The sequence below is a fragment of the Gymnodraco acuticeps genome, unplaced genomic scaffold (genome assembly GCF_902827175.1).
Source record: "Gymnodraco acuticeps unplaced genomic scaffold, fGymAcu1.1, whole genome shotgun sequence".
Classification (NCBI taxonomy): Eukaryota; Metazoa; Chordata; class Actinopteri; order Perciformes; family Bathydraconidae; genus Gymnodraco; species Gymnodraco acuticeps.
In genome coordinates, this window is record NW_022991180.1 from 6,306,220 (window position 1) to 6,321,827 (window position 15,608).

The 15,608-nt window shown below is 44.5% G+C and overlaps 1 protein-coding gene and 1 long non-coding RNA gene across 2 annotated transcripts in view; both read right to left on the minus strand.

The window, feature by feature from the left end:
• Positions 1-6,003: 6,003 nt before the first annotated feature.
• Positions 6,004-10,004, minus strand: LOC117560781. Its single transcript, XR_004571243.1, has 3 exons — positions 9,839-10,004; positions 9,161-9,244; positions 6,004-7,942 (listed from the first exon to the last, which is right to left on the minus strand). It is a non-coding gene; the product is annotated as an uncharacterized LOC117560781 (long non-coding RNA).
• Positions 10,005-14,879: 4,875 nt separating this feature from the next.
• Positions 14,880-15,608, minus strand: part of LOC117560761 (protocadherin-15-like) — a 281,857-nt gene continuing 281,128 nt past the window's right edge. The window contains 1 exon segment of the mRNA XM_034237763.1: positions 14,880-15,021. The gene's annotated coding sequence lies outside the window, so the exon portion shown is untranslated.

The window sequence follows — 15,608 nt, forward strand, 5'->3', positions numbered from 1 at the left end:
GCAATAGCAGCCAGGTACACCTTGATCGTGGAGCAAGCTCTGTGTTTATCGATCAAGTCCTGTAGAAATGATAAAATCACCCCGACAGGACATTGAAAAGAGATATGTCCTTCTTGAAGGCACCACTCCTCAAACACCCTCCACTTACAGTCACAAAGAGACCTGGTGGAGGAAGCTCTCGCACTCTGAATAGTGTTTATCACCTTCTGAGGGATTCCCACTGTATTCAGATTGTACCACTCACGGGTCAGGCCCATAGTGCCCCGCGCTCTGGGCGTGGGTGAAGGATCGCCCCCCCCGCCTGAGACAATCTGTCCCTGCGTAGTGGGGGCTGCCATGGCTGCCCGCACAACAGCTGATATATCTCCGCCAGCCCGTACGTTGCGGGCTAGGGCGGAGCCATCAGGATAAGTGTGTGGCGTTGCTCCTTCACTCTGGCCAGAGTTGGGGGTATCAGAGCCAGGGGTGGGAACGCGTACAGAAGACCCGGAGGTCAATTGTGTACGAGTGCGTCCATGCCTAACGGTGCGTTTAAAATCGTGCATTAAAGAGAACAGCTGTCATTGAGCATTTTCTCTTTATGCGAACAGATTTAACGCGGCACTGCCGTAACACACCCACAGCGGACTCACGATCCTTGGATGTGGAGTCCAGTCTGCATAGAGTGGTGCACCTCTGGACAGTAGTTCTGTCCCGAGGTACATCACTCCTGGTACATGCGTCGCTCTCAGAGAGAGGAGACGTCTACCGCTCCAAGGGATCAGTTTGTGTGCCAGTGTGTGACTGGAGACAACGCAACCTCCCTTGGTGGTTCATACACGATACTGTGGTCGTGTTGTCTGTCCTCACGAGGACATGGTGTCCTCTGAGAGAAGGCAGAAAGTCTTTTAGGGTGGGGAACACCGCTAAAAGCTCCGGGTGATTTACGTGCGCCCGCCGGAGGTCTCTGCTCCAGAGACCCCTCACCGGGCGACCTTCGTAAATACCCTATCAGCCTGTCAGACATGCGTCCGTGGTGACCACCTTCCGTGAAAGGACAGCACCCGTAGGCGCGCCCCGTACTAGAAAAGTCGGGTGCGGCCAGTGGCGTAGTGCCACTACGCATTTCATAATAACCAATACTCTCCGCACGCCGTGGCGCGCGGGGTTTAGTTTTATTATGAGACCCATGTTGAGCAGGTGCTTTACGAGGACATTTGTCTGCGTAATCTGACTCTGCTCGGCGGGCATTATAGATAAAACCCTCCTTTCTAGGAGAGAGAGAATCTCTCTCTCCAGAATATGGGTTGACTCTCCCCGGGCTTGTGAATACAGATAGCCCGAGAAGCGAGGGGGGGTGACGGTGACTTGGAGTCTTTAGCTCCGTGTAACTGTCTTGAGAAACCCAAGCAGATGTCGTGAGCATCTCCCGCTGTATGCTCCTTAGAGCCAGCTGAGATGTCACGTCTCTTCCCCTCTGAGTCTCTATTTGTTGTGTTATGGGGCCCTCCAGTGTCTGAGCACTGTGGTGCCCCATTTCGACAATCCCCACCGACACAGCGCATGCGTGTGGCGGTGGTGCCCTTACGGTTCCAACCGGCACTGCGCATGCGCGTGACGGTGGTGCCTTCACAACCCCAGTCGGCACTGCGCATGCGCGTGACAGTGGTGCCTTCACGACCCCAGCCGGCACTGCGCATGCGCGTGACGGTGGTGCCTTTACAGCTCCAGCCGGCACTGCGCATGCGCGTGACGGTGGTGCCTTCACGACCCCAGCCAGCACTGCCCATGCGCGTGACGGTGGTGCCTTTACAGCCCCAGCCGGCACTGCGCGTGACGGTGGTGCCTTCACAGACCCGTCAATTGTCCGCCCTTTGAGAAAGGCCGTAGCTGCTCTCAGAAGGGGAACAGTTGACGGACTGTTTATTGTTTTTATTGTTTTTCTTTTCATTTTCTCGAGCTGCGCCCTTGGCTTGAAGCCTGGATGCGTCAGCGGAAAATGTTTTATGACAGAAAAATCAATAAGTGTGTGACGTGTTTATGCGGACTTGAGGATGGTGTTGAGGCATCTCTCGAGGCGGCGGGAACACATTTAGAGCTGGGGAACCGTAGACTTCCAGCTCTGTCACAGAGGGGAGAAGGAGGGGCTGTCACGCCACTCGCTTCTTCTTCCTCGACTGCTGGCCGAAATTCTGGCCTTCACAGCGGCAGCCCTTCGTCCAAGCTGCCCCGAACCCTGCTCGGTTCAAAATACCGAAAACGCAGCGGCTGGGCCCTTCGAGGGAGGCAGAGGTGGAGGGCCTCGTCCTCCTTCTTTTTCGACTCGCATCTCCTCTGCATGGAGGCAAGAGCGGAGCCGAAAATCCCCTCGGGAACGATGGGCATGTCAAGCACATCCTCCTTTTCCCGGTCTGGGAGGTTGGTGAGGTTGAGCCATCTAGCTCTTTCCTGCACCACCATGATCCCCATTGTTTTTCCCGTGGCCTGGACGGTGCAGCGTTGGACACAGAGACAAATGTCTGTGACCGCGGCCAACTCGTCCAGAACGGCCGGTCCAGGATTACTCGACATATCGTCACAGAGCTCCGCTTGGTATGCGGTTAGCAGTGAGGAAACGTTCAGAGCCCTGGCGGACAACGCTGCGGCTCTGTAGGACCGTTCAGTCATGGTCGACTGGAAACGGTCCACCTTCGCTGGCAGCGTGGGGTTCCTGCTTGGTGACGGGCCCATCCTCGGTAGGAGGTGGGCTGCCACCAGCAGTTCCATCGGCGGTATGCGGAGCAGGCCGAGCCTCTCCATACCGTCGCAGTCTAGGGAGGAGGCACCCTGGATTGGGGCTTTGTTGCTAAAGGGTCGGTCCCTCCACGAGACCGACACCTCATCCAACATCTCCGGGAAGACCGGGAGGAGTTGCCTCCTTGTCCTCGTTGCTTGGGGAGAATGTTTCCCCTCGTAACGGGACCTGGCGGTCTCCTTGGCCATTTCGGGCCACGGGATGTCTAGCCTGGACGCAGTGCGCTGACACGCGGCCTGCAGGTCCATGCTCAGACAGGGCGAAGCTGGTGTGCTATCGCCCGGGAGAGCAGCCATCGCTCCCGGCTTTGCCGTTTGAGCCGATGACATGAAGAGATCTTCTTCTTGCTCATCCGAATCAGACAGGAGGGACTCAGAGGTGTCCTCTTCGTCCTCCATGTAGTCTAATTCCAGGACATCCTCCGCGGGCGAGACCATGGTGAGGTCTCGCCGGGAGCTCCCGCCTGGTGAAGCGTGGGGCTCCGTTCCCGCGTCTCTTGCCGCCACCGGGTCCCGGCCTGACACGGCGTGGGATCCCGGTTCCGCAGCTGCCGCTGTTAGTGAGCCCCAGACCAACACAGTGAGGGGCTCAGTCTCTGCGGCGGACGCCCCCGTGTCTTGATTGCCAAACGGCGAATCAGTGGACATGAGGGAGTCCTGTTCCAACAAGCTAGCTTGGTGTGCTCGCCATCGGTGGAGGCTCTTTCGGGTGAAACGGGCACAATGCCTGCACGAGCCGGGGTTGTCGATAGCCTCCTGGGCGTGTTCCAGCCCGAGGCAGGACGAGCAGACCTGGTGTGAGTCTGTGCCTGCTATCTTCAACCCGCAGCCGCATGACCGAGCCTCCGAGTCCCTGACTCCTCTGGTGTGAGGGGGAGAGGTGTTCATCTTGTTCGCCTCGTGGCGTGGAGAGGACCCGCTCGTAACAGGTACGTCGTTGAGAGAAAAGTGTTACCAACCCGTCCTTAATCCGGAGAAAAAAGGGACGGTGTGGGTCCTTTGTTCTCAAAGAATATTGACTGGTGTGTCAATATACTTCTAATCCTTTTCTCCTCCGTGAGAGAGAAAAATAAAAGCGTCCTCGCTACCGTGGTGTCGGTAGTAAGGGGAAGCTAGCTAGCAACAGGTGCGTAGCTAGCTTGAGAAAAATCAAAACCTTACCTTACTTTCCGGGGAAAGAAACGGCGAGGTCGATTTTAATACTAACTGGCGTTAGTATTACCGTCTTCTTGCGAAGCAGAAGGAGTAGCCGGCGAGTAGCCGGCGAGCGCCCGTCGACCGAAATGTTTTGGATTTGGGTTCAGTCTGTGGACTGTTAAGCTTGTCCGGCTACTGTAGAGATGTGCTCTGAAGCGAGAAGAGGTGTTTGAATGACGCATGCGTCGTGGCGCAAGCTACTTATAGGGGGTGATTCCCTGATGTTGACGTCAAGATCACCAGCCAATCAGGATTGGCGTAATGAGATTGATGCTTCTGTTTGCTCCGCGATGAGGCGCATCCCATAGTGAGACATCGAACGGAGTGTTATGAATGAGAACATATAATTGTTTGTGTGGTATTAGTTTAAGCAGACTGTGTTTGTCTATTGTTGTGACTTAGATGAAGATCAGAACACATTTTATGACCAACTTATGCAGAAATCCAGGTAATTCCAAAGGGTTCACATACTTTTTCTTGCAACTGTATGTAGAAACCTTTTTTTGACCCTGATAGCTGGCAAGCTCTCTAGAACATAACTTATTTTTATCAAATGCAATCAAGTGGCATACAAATGCATGCAATGCCAGAAAGGAATCATTACTTCACAGGGTTGACACTTATATATTCTTTAAAAAAGAAAAAAAATCTGAATCCCAATTCCTATTGAGCTTATGTTTCTATTTTACATTCACAATGAATATTTGATTGCAAGGTGATTTAATATTGATGTATTTCTGTGAAGTTGCTCCCTCTTCTCATTCCTATCAAATTGAATGTTAACATTATCAGGAGCAACTCGACTCTATCTGCTGCAGCAATAGTACAGAAAATGCAAACTGTCACAAGCCAGCATTAAGAAAGAGCAAGAGTTGTCATTGTTTGGTGCATACAATGCCTTAAAGACTTAAGTGCTGTTTACACGGGAACAAAAAGGTTGTATCTGCTACTTTTCTGGCGAAAGTACAGCGCCACTTACAGGCCCGGCATATGTACTAGCGTCTCCAGCACTTTCGAGCGGTCTCATGTGAACAGAATACTTTTTTGATATCGTATTCGGTTCGTTTGCGTTTCCGTGTAAATGGGGTCTTAGCGGATTCCCCAGTGTATGAATAGTTCCTTCTATAAAAGATGCTGAGATGTATTAAGAAGCGAGACACCCCAGGTGAATAGGGTAATTTTTTTAACTTAAAGATATCAGCTAGAAATTTCTCCAGTTAATTACTTACAATAAGGCAATTGTTTTTTGTATAACAAGTTTTCTGAAATAGCATGTTTAAATATGCAAATGAGCCATTATCTAATTAAATATGAGCATATTTTAACACATTTCAAGAATCAAAATCTGAACTTTGGATAAAGCCAGGTTCAAAATTCTTGTTTCATTCTGTAGTCATATTAGTATCTAAGGCTTTTACAGAAGGGATTTTGGATATCTCTTTGTATCACTCCATAAATCAGAAAATACTGTCAACAGCCCTAAAATATCAATTTTCGCCATGTTTTTAGGTATACAATGTTGTATAATTCAGGCTATGAATGATATATGAACAAACCCTTCAGTAAAAGCCTTCATAATATTGATAGGAATATAACTGGAAGGTTTGGTGTATCTACGTGCTACTGAAGTTGACATTTCGAACTCAGAGTAGGAGAAAAAACTTATTTTGAGAAAACTACCTTTAAAGATTGCAGTGAGGCGCTAGCTGAACCCTCCTGTTCTTTGGATGACAGTTTGCGCCTCGACGCACTCCGTGAAGGTATTTCGTGTGGATCATTTGTTTTTTGTAAAACCTTGCTTCGTGCAAGTGACAAACGTTTTTTCGCCGTTATTTTGCCATTTTGAGATTTCAATTTCTAGCGGAAAGCTAACCAGGAAGTGTTTTAGCACACCACGTGACGCATCTGAACGAATCACGTTGTCAGAAATTGACACCAGCCAATGAGATTTCGTTTCTTAAGACCCCTTTGTACTTTCACGATTGGTTGCAGATACAAAGGAAATGACCATATTTGGATCCGATGAGATTGTGCAGCTTTCCAACGATATCTCTGATGACATGGTGCAAACAGCGGTCGCGGTACTTCATGTTACGTTAGAATGCTAACTTTTGGTGAATTTAAGAGAAATCTACAGACGCAAATAGACAAACTATAATAAAATAAACACTTAAATGTGTATTTTGTACGTTTTCCTTCCAAAAGCCTGAAATAAAACATGTTATAGAATCAAAATAGCACAAAATCTCAAAATAGACCAGTGCTTGAAAAACGATCTTTTTGCCTGCCTTGTCTCGCCTTAATATAGTATTTCTGTCATGATTTACATCTACAGGTCTATTATAGAATGATTGCTTCAGAAGATGACATCACATAAACTGTGGGAGAGCCTTTTTGTCAGGAGGTATAAATACATTTAAATGAACCCCGAGGTGAAGATTATGACACAGGGGTACAGAAATACTGCTGGCCACACTGATCAGTTTATGAATTGCTGCATATCCTGTTTAGTATGAAGCCTAGATTACTTTCCAAATTATTTACAGACACAAAAAGTGAGGGACGGGTGTTCAAGGAGCATCAATTGACATTCCTGAACACAGGGTTTCACAACGTTCAGTTGTAGCTAGTCCATATATGCTGTACAAAGAAAATAAGATAAAAAAAAAGGACAACAAAAAAAGGAATGCTTTGCCGTAGTTCATTTTTTAAATTTGCGTCAGGATAAAAAAAACAGCTGCTACAAAACAATGGTAAATTCTCTCAGCAGATAAAAAGGCAATTGTAAGCTTGAGAAGCTGCATCAAAAATGTGACTTCATGGAAACACTGTCCATCGACAGTCAGCACCAAGCATCATTGATGAAATAAAGAGTCCTCCTCTTCCTGTCCCATGGAGTCCTGCGCTGTCCTTCTTCACATATTCAACTACAGTAGACAGATGCTATCATGGAGCCATGTGTCTGTAAATATGTTGGCAAAACATTTGCTCTGAAAACCTAAGTCTTATGTTGTCGAAAGATGACGTGGGCGATGACTGGCTCAAGGTCTGCTTTCCAATCCCTGCGCTTCCTTCTCCAATTTTGATGAATGCAACTCTGTTAATGGCCGTACTGTACATGCTCAAGTAGCCTATGCAGCAAAGGCCTAGCAAAGTTCAGGGGCACTACTGTAACTTCACCCACCAGTGACGACAGACAGTTGTTCAAATCCAACGTTGACAGGGCAATCATAAAGATTATTCCTTTCGGTAACATGAAAAGCTGTATAAAATGTTTTTCAAAATACCAAACAGATCCTGCATTTTAGCCATGCCTCATTTCGCTCTATTTGCTCTTTCCAGCGCTGTTTTTGCAGGGTGCTGATTCTGTGAGCTGCAGCTGACCACGCCCCCCCTACAGGAGAGGGGAGGTGCTTAGAGATCAGCTGCTGGGCTGTCAGGTATGAAGGTAGATATGGTGCACAATGCGAGAGCGTGTAAAACCTGATGTGAGCACTTGCAGAAAAAAAATCTGAGCTTGTGTGCATACATTTACACTGAACCAAATTTACACTTGTATAAAATATCCACGTAACTGTGAACCAAATTTGAAGTCACAGAAAAAAAATAATTAACTTAGTGATCAAATGTTCACTTGCAGAAAAATAAATATTTTTTAAATATATTTTCCATTACAACTGCAACTTGGTTATTACAACCTCTCAAATCAGTCATTACAACTTGACGAATCTGCTCTGTGGCAGTATAAATCGACAAATCTTTTTTTGTTCGTAGCTGAAGGTCTCCCCACATGTAATCCTCTTGCTTGTAGCTAGTTTTTTACCTCAGTCTTTTATACGTTTTTTACTTGATTTGAATTGACTTGAATGTACCTGGGAGTCTGTGACGACTGCGGTTTTCTGTAGAGCACAGCAGGTGTGCTTGCCGGTGTGCAAAAATAACAAGGCTCACTCTGCTGCAACACATGACACTTCTGTTGAAATATGAAAATACAATTGAAGTTAGAAGCCTGCATACTCAAACTCACTTAGCATTAGTCCAGCACACCAACGGAGAGAGACTAACTTATGGCAACACAAAAAAAAACAGTGGAGCGGTGGAGTGATGAGGAGGTGTCGGCGTTCTAGCGATTTACTCGGAAGGCTTCAGTAGAAGCTGCTGGGTGTCCCAGCCATGGATGTATAATAAGAACTGGATACAGCGTGGGAGGGAGGCGGGGTCTCGTTCTTTATGAGAGCTGCTCATTGGCGCATGAGGACAAAATGGCCCAACTTTTGAGAGAGCGAAATGTCACAGATTACCCATCATGCCTGGCTGTCAGAGCAGAATAACCCGTATATGCGCTCACAGAGCATGCGCCCCTTAAGCCCCGCCCCCGGAGCTCCCTCTCGTCTCGGTAGAATGAATGGAGAGAGAAAATAAATCTAGATTCGGCTTTTAGTGCATTTTACAACTTTAAGGACAGAATGATTATAATATGGGCTATACAATAGTTCATACTGGGTAGTTTATTTAGGTTTAAAAAAAGTATCCGCTGATTTACAGACGTCTCTCTCCCAATGTTAGTCAATGGGGAAAAGTCTTTCTGGGCCCAATGACGTCACGGACTGATACGGAAATTGTAGTACCGTGGTTTGGACACAACGACTATTTTCATCAGAGTCCGGCACACTTCCTGGGGGCCAGAGCCGTATACGGCGCTGCTGGGGGCTTGGTACTGAAGCCAGTCCCCAACTCCGGGGACTTCGGGTGGCAGCAGGGGCGCCACCAGGGATTTTGGGCCCCATGAAAATATATCACATTGGGCCCCACCACCAGGCACAGGTCACTTTGTTTATAAATTACCTCGAGGGCCGTACCAAATGGTCTAGAGGTCCGTATATGGCCCGGGGGCCGGAGGTTCCCCACCCCTGCTTTAATATAATAACATTAGTATTAATATCATAACCAAAATGTTGGTGATTAACATTTAGTTTACCTAATACAAACTGTCCATCATCCTAAATAGACTAAAAGCAGTTTTTTGTTTTATATAGATCATTGGCTATGTGGGAAAATACTGTTTGGAATGTATAATTTAAATTAGATGTTAGCTTTTTGTTATATATATATATATATATATATATATTTTGTATTCCAGTCTCCCTGCAGATATGTTAAGTGGCATGTCATTCAACACAATGCTGCTCACCTCCTTCAGTTGGGAGAAAAGCTGGTTCAGGTTCAGCCTTATGGGGGGACAGGGCTGCTGAGCTTAGAGATGGATCTGTTGGTCCTGGCACCAGGGGGAGGGACAACTGATTTAGTATGAATAGGCGCTAAAAATGTGCCTGCATTTATTAAAGGTAGGTAGGTAAGAATGGAGAAACCAGCTCGAGTGCGCTAGAATTTGAAAGTACACAACTGAAAAAAATCTGCCCCTTCCTTCAGAGTTCCTTACAGAGCCCCTCCTCCAACACACACGAACGTGCACATGACCAATGAGGGCACGCGATAAGCTTGTGCACAGATGGAAGGCTGACAGGCAGGTAGGCCATCCAGTTATTTTAACTGGGCCGGCTCAGATGATTGGTCGTGCTTTTTACAGCACCACAGCTTCCACAGATGACATTTTTGTATGTATTTGTTGTCAAAGCACTTAAGATATTCATTGCTATCGGGATGTTAAGACTGAGCATTCCATGGAATATAACAAAAAGTGTTTCTGAAGTGAATTACCTACCATACCTTTAAATGTCAGCTAAAAGAGCAGTGAAATGAAAGACCTCTGAATTTTCTGTAAAGATATTAACAGTACTTAATGTCAGCTTAGTAAACAAAAAAACATTAGCTAACAGACTAATTTCCACCACTCATGGACCACACCCACCTTTTCTTGTGAAAAACTGGGTGACATACTGTCGCCCTTTAATCCCTCTCTCTTGTCTTTCTCTCCTTTCTCTTCTCTTAGAGTCTGACTTTGTTGGTCGTTGAAACATGGTACAACACACGTATGTAGGCTAAGTACTAGCATCCCTCCTCACATGCTTTCACTCTCTGCAAGTGCCGGTGCTGCACCGCGTTTGGAGGCAGGACCAAACCATTACATGTAAATAGAAGGGGGTGTACAGAGGCTTTGGGTAATTAACTTTTGGAAGAAAATAAGTTAAATGAATCGTAAGTTTAGTGAGTAATTTATCAATATAACGTTCTATTAATGTTAATTATTGAGGATTGATGAAAGGTTACTTACATTTTTTTTCTTAATGTTCTAAACATTTTGGGGCCCCTGTCAGTCACGGGCCCTTAGAATCGTCCTAACTTTTCACCCCCTTACGGCGCCCCTGGGTGGCAGTATACGCCACAAAGTTGTTTGCGGCTGCCAGTAAACCCAAAGCAGAAGAAGAAGTGACGTCAACGGCTTAATTTGCCTAATCCTTCCTCAGGGATTTATTCCGGTGTGAACGCGATCTGCTCTTTAGTTCATCAGAAGTTCAGAACTAAAGAGTTCTGATTAACTAAGTACTGGGAACTAAGTACGGCAAAGTACTTGGTGTGAAAGCGCCTATTGCTTCGCTCTGTTGATATAAACATGGCATCAATTAGCTATAGCCTATTTTACAGTCTACAACCAAACAGTTATTTCTGAAATTGTTATGCTGTGTTCGTTATTCTCGCGTCCAGGAGAGAAGCTTTAAAAGGAGACTAAATGGAGTCTCTGAGAAGGTTCAAATGGTACTTTAATTAAATGGCGCGGTAATGTTACAAGCAGAAGATGATTCAGATTACTAACGAGGAGAGAAAGGCTGCAGCTTCCTCTCCCAGTGGCGGCCGTGCAGAAGAGCCCTCACAAGCATTCGTCCTTCCCGCTTGCTGGCTGTTTGCTCCTCCTCTCTAGGGGCGGTGGTGACGTAGAAGACTTCCCCCTGGTTCTTCTGTGTCCGATGTTGCGTAAACGGAGGATTTCGACATTTTACATTCATTATATAACTAGACACGCCTCTTCTCCTCCTAATCTCTTTCATGACTTTTCATCTAAATACATTTCAAACGCTGAAATCAACACTAAAAAATACAGGAAATACTTCACAGCATTTTGTTTCCGGTAGTTCCGGATTTTGTCACATGCTACCCACGTCTGTAAACAATAACATATTCAAATAAACTGTACCTTCATTTAATATTCAGCAATAATAATCTCTTGGTTCAATTAGTTGTAGTGTTAAATCAGTAGGTTTCGGTGTGCATCACTCCATGTCATTTCGCTGCTAAATTCACATCTATAGGAAATGGTATATTAGCCACATGCTAAATGCTAACCGGAGATGAAGGATTTTCAGAATAAAAGCTTGGTATTGAGAACTTCTGTTTTTTTCCAGAATAAAATAGCATTTAAACTGACGGTATGTTTAAGCTACATTATGCTATCAAACATTGATTTTAATTTCTAACAAAATATATAACTTGTCCACTCAATAAATTACTTGCATTCATGCAGAAAGGTGAAATAATGTCCATAACTTTGGCTAGCTCCATTATTTTTGATCAAGTCCGCCATTTTAATAACTGAATGATGACTTATTTTCAGCTATACTCAATTAAACGTATCTACATGTTAACTTACAGGCAGTGGCGGACTGGCCATCGGGACGTTCGGGACGAATCCCGATGGGTCGGTACTGAAGTGGGCCGGTCGGACGATGTGGGCCGGTCGGATAAGTCACATTACATTACATTACATTGCATTTAGCTGACGCTTTTATCCAAAGCGACTTACAATAAGTGCGTTCGACCAACAAAATACAACTTGAAGAAAACAGAATCATATAAGTACATCAGGCTTCATAGAGCAAAAACATTTCAAGTGCTACTCAACTGGCTTTAGATAAGCCAGTCCTTTATTAGTATAAAAGTGCTTCGTTAATAGTTCTATCGCTCGAAGTGGAGTCGAAAGAGATGAGTTTTCAGTTTGCGCCGGAAGATGTGCAAGCTATCTGCCACCAGTCACTAGCAATATAATCAACACTTAAATAAGACTTAGTTACACCTGGAGTACATTCACAACCCTGCAGTATACAAAGTCATTAGAACTAGCTGACATACCAGCTTTGATAACACTTTAATGCATCAATAATTATAATCGAAAACATACAATATATCATTCTTAAATGGGCCAATTTGCACAATAAGTACTTTCACTTTTGGTACTTTAAGTATATTTTCATGCTATTACTTTTAAACGTTTCCTTATGTAACATTTTTATTGCACTTTTACGTAACCGAGTATTCCTACACTCTGGTACTTCTACTTTTACTTAAGTACAAGATCTAAGTACTTCTTCCACCTCTACCGATAACTGCACTGTTGTGACAGTGAACAGTGAAACTTCCGACTTCCTTAGGTGTGCAACGTGCAAATGAAAAAGTAAATCCTATTATACGAGATATTGGTATGTGGGTTCTCCTCGAGCCAAAATTAATTACCACAGGGATATGTCCATTCATACTGCTGTATTTAATCTACTAAGTGAGATGATCATGGTGGGGAGTAAAAAAGGCCTGGGACATAATCCTGTGACAGACGGAAATGCTCAGTCGAAACGCTTTCATTATTCGTCGAGCCAGCTATAATCCAATTCATCAGGAGAGTATTCCAAAAAGAGATTGGTGAAGTATGTCCTTGTATTAGAGAAGACGAGGGCACAGATGCATTACATATTCTAATTATTTTTTCAGTGGTGACCATTTCCGGGATAGGCTCTCATTTTAAGGTTTTGGAAGATTTATTAAAGAAATGGCATTATACTGAGACCCATCTGCACAGAAAATGGTTTATACAGTGCTGTTCTCCTGTCATTAATGGCAGATCCTGAGAGTGTGTATGCAAAATGGAGACGGTGGCTCTTAAAGACAGTGAACACTGTTCTTGTCTTTCAAAATACAAAAATTAATTGGCATGTTTTGAGAAAGAACAAGTGACAATTAATCATCCTGATTGTAAGGCTTCTCCTGCAGGTCTTGCACCTTTATTTTGTTCTTCTTCCATCAGCATCTTGCAGAGTTTTGTTTTGATTCTTAAAGACAACAGGCTTTTTGTGGTGGGAACAAGGGTTCCCTCCTGACCTATTTTCTGAGCAGCTTTTTTGAAGCTACTTCACTCTGGCATTCAGCTCCTGCTCTTTTCTCAACTTCAGCCTCCAAAGAACTATGCAAACTTGATTGGCATTCTCACAGTTTGATTGACTGCAGGACACTTTTTGTAAATGTCATTCTGGATGTGTTAGATGTGTTAATCTCTGATAAACTGAGAAACAAATGAAGAGAATGTGCTTGGTGTTTGGTGACTTGTCATTTCTCTTCTGTAGAAAGTGAGGCACACTGCGAGAAGGACTCTTTCTGACAGACCTCTTTCTGCAGATTTTGTATTTTTATGAACTTGCTGCATAGTTCACAAACATAAGCATTTTTAATATTTCCAAAACTGAGTTGCTGTCAACATTACCCCCTTTCCAAAAGCACATTGACATTGAAGTAAGGATAACGTGGCCAATGCCTGAAATTATGCTTTTCAATACACATGTAAATAGGGTTAGAACTTTATTGTTGAATCTTGTATATTTTTGGATAGTCTTTTTCCACCTCTTTCTGGAGCCTGATGTGTCAGTTAATACATGACCATGAATAGAGTCAAGCTGCATCATATAAGGTTTGGAAAATACCATATTCTGTAGTTACAAATGTCCATATAAAACACCATGATGACACTGTCATATCTCTGAAATACAGCGGTAACAGTCATGTGGATATTATGTCTTTAATGTCATATGTTAGATTCTCCATCCCTGTTAGATACAAAATAGACAAAAATAATTTGATATATTTTTCAGAAATTTTCAAAAACATTGTCAAGTGATCACAACATAAAATAATCTGACAATCTTAATCATTTGCGGTTAAAATGCTATTAGCAAAATACGTTTTCTTTGACTTTATCATAGACTATATTATCACAATTTCTTCATATACACACCTTAATTTCTCTGTAAATATATTTAGTGAAATGAATAACAATCTCTTTAGACCTGTTTCAGGATAAAAAAAAGTGGGGCTGGTAAAAGAAGGTAAAACATGGTGTCACTCAATAAAAGAGGCGTATCTGGTGTTTTGATTAAGGGTTTAAAACAAAAACTCAAGTACTATTCACATACAATTTCAGATTTCTTTGAGGCACCCATTGCCTTGCAACTCTATATTTCCATCTTATTCAAACGTTTAGTGAATATAGGCCATAATGTATTATGGTTAAATAAAATTTGACTTGAAGTGCAAGTGTCGTTGACAGTGGTTGGAGCTTATCCAGTTGAGGCACACATTTTTTTCATGATCATTTTCTTAACAAAAACAACATGATAAAGATACGAAAACAACAAAAACTAAAATAACTTTCTACATGGTCAGTCAGAGTTTTGTCATTGGTATGTGTAGGCTGTTCCAGGGTCCCATCCATAACTCCTCCTCGTCTGATAAAGTGTGGTCACTGTGGGACTCCAGTGTCTCTCTGCTGTCCTTGTGGTTGTCAACCGAAGTCTCTTGCTCCTCATTGACAAACTGGCCACTGCTGTTTCTGTCAATCAAGACCTTTGCAATATTGGTTTTGGACCCAAAACTTTTAAGATCGTTGATGGAGGATCCAAGGGAGCCACAGGAGGGCCGAGTGTTGAGGTTGAAGTCCACATTAGGGGGAACACATGTGCCTGTTCCATTTTCTGTCTCGTTTTCTGTGCCCTCAATGCTAATAATGCTAGAGGGTTCTTCATAAGTCACACTCAACTTGTCTAGTTTTTTAAAATGCTTACCAAGCCGACAAGGAGAGCCCATATTCAAGTTTTTTGGGTGAGGTGGCCTCCTAGTTCTGACAATAGTGCCGTTCTGTGCAAGGTAGATGTTCCCGTTGATGTTGCTGTGGCTGTTGGGGAGTCGGTTCCTCTGTGTCTCTGTGGTGCTCTCTTCTCCTGTGGAGCTGGTCTCATTCTCCTGATCTACCACCAGCTTGATCCGTGGCTTTTTCCCAGGCTAAGGAGGATAGAGGGAGTCAATGTCAAAATATAATTTTTTTCTTTTCACAAGGTATAGTATACACACGTTTCTCGTTAAAAAAGGGGAATATACACTGCGGACAGCTAGCTGAGTTATACTCTACACCAGGGGTGGCCAACCCGCGGCTCTCGAGCCGCATGCGGCTCTTTGCCTAGTTTCATGCGGCTCTTCAGTTCATATCGAATTGTATGTGTGTGAGTTTGGGGGAGAGACACTGACTCCTGACTAGTGTTGCACGGTGTACCGATACTTGAAAGGTACCGCGATACCCTGCCGTTAAAAACGTTACTATTCCTCCGTTTCATTAGTATCGGTACTTTAAGAATGACGGGGGAAAGTACTCTGGTGAGAAAGTGCCGTGTGTGTTCAGCGCTCTGCTTCCACTCCCTGCACTGCAGCCGTGCCTGCAGTCTCGCCCCTCTCAAGCACGCTCAAGTGCCTCCCCTCTCTCGTGCACGCGCTAGCTGCCAGAGCATGTGAGAAAACGAGAAGCATGGCTGCAAGTGGGAGTGCAACTGCCGCTGCGCCTCGGCTTGTTGACAAAAAAGACGCCAGAAGCAAAA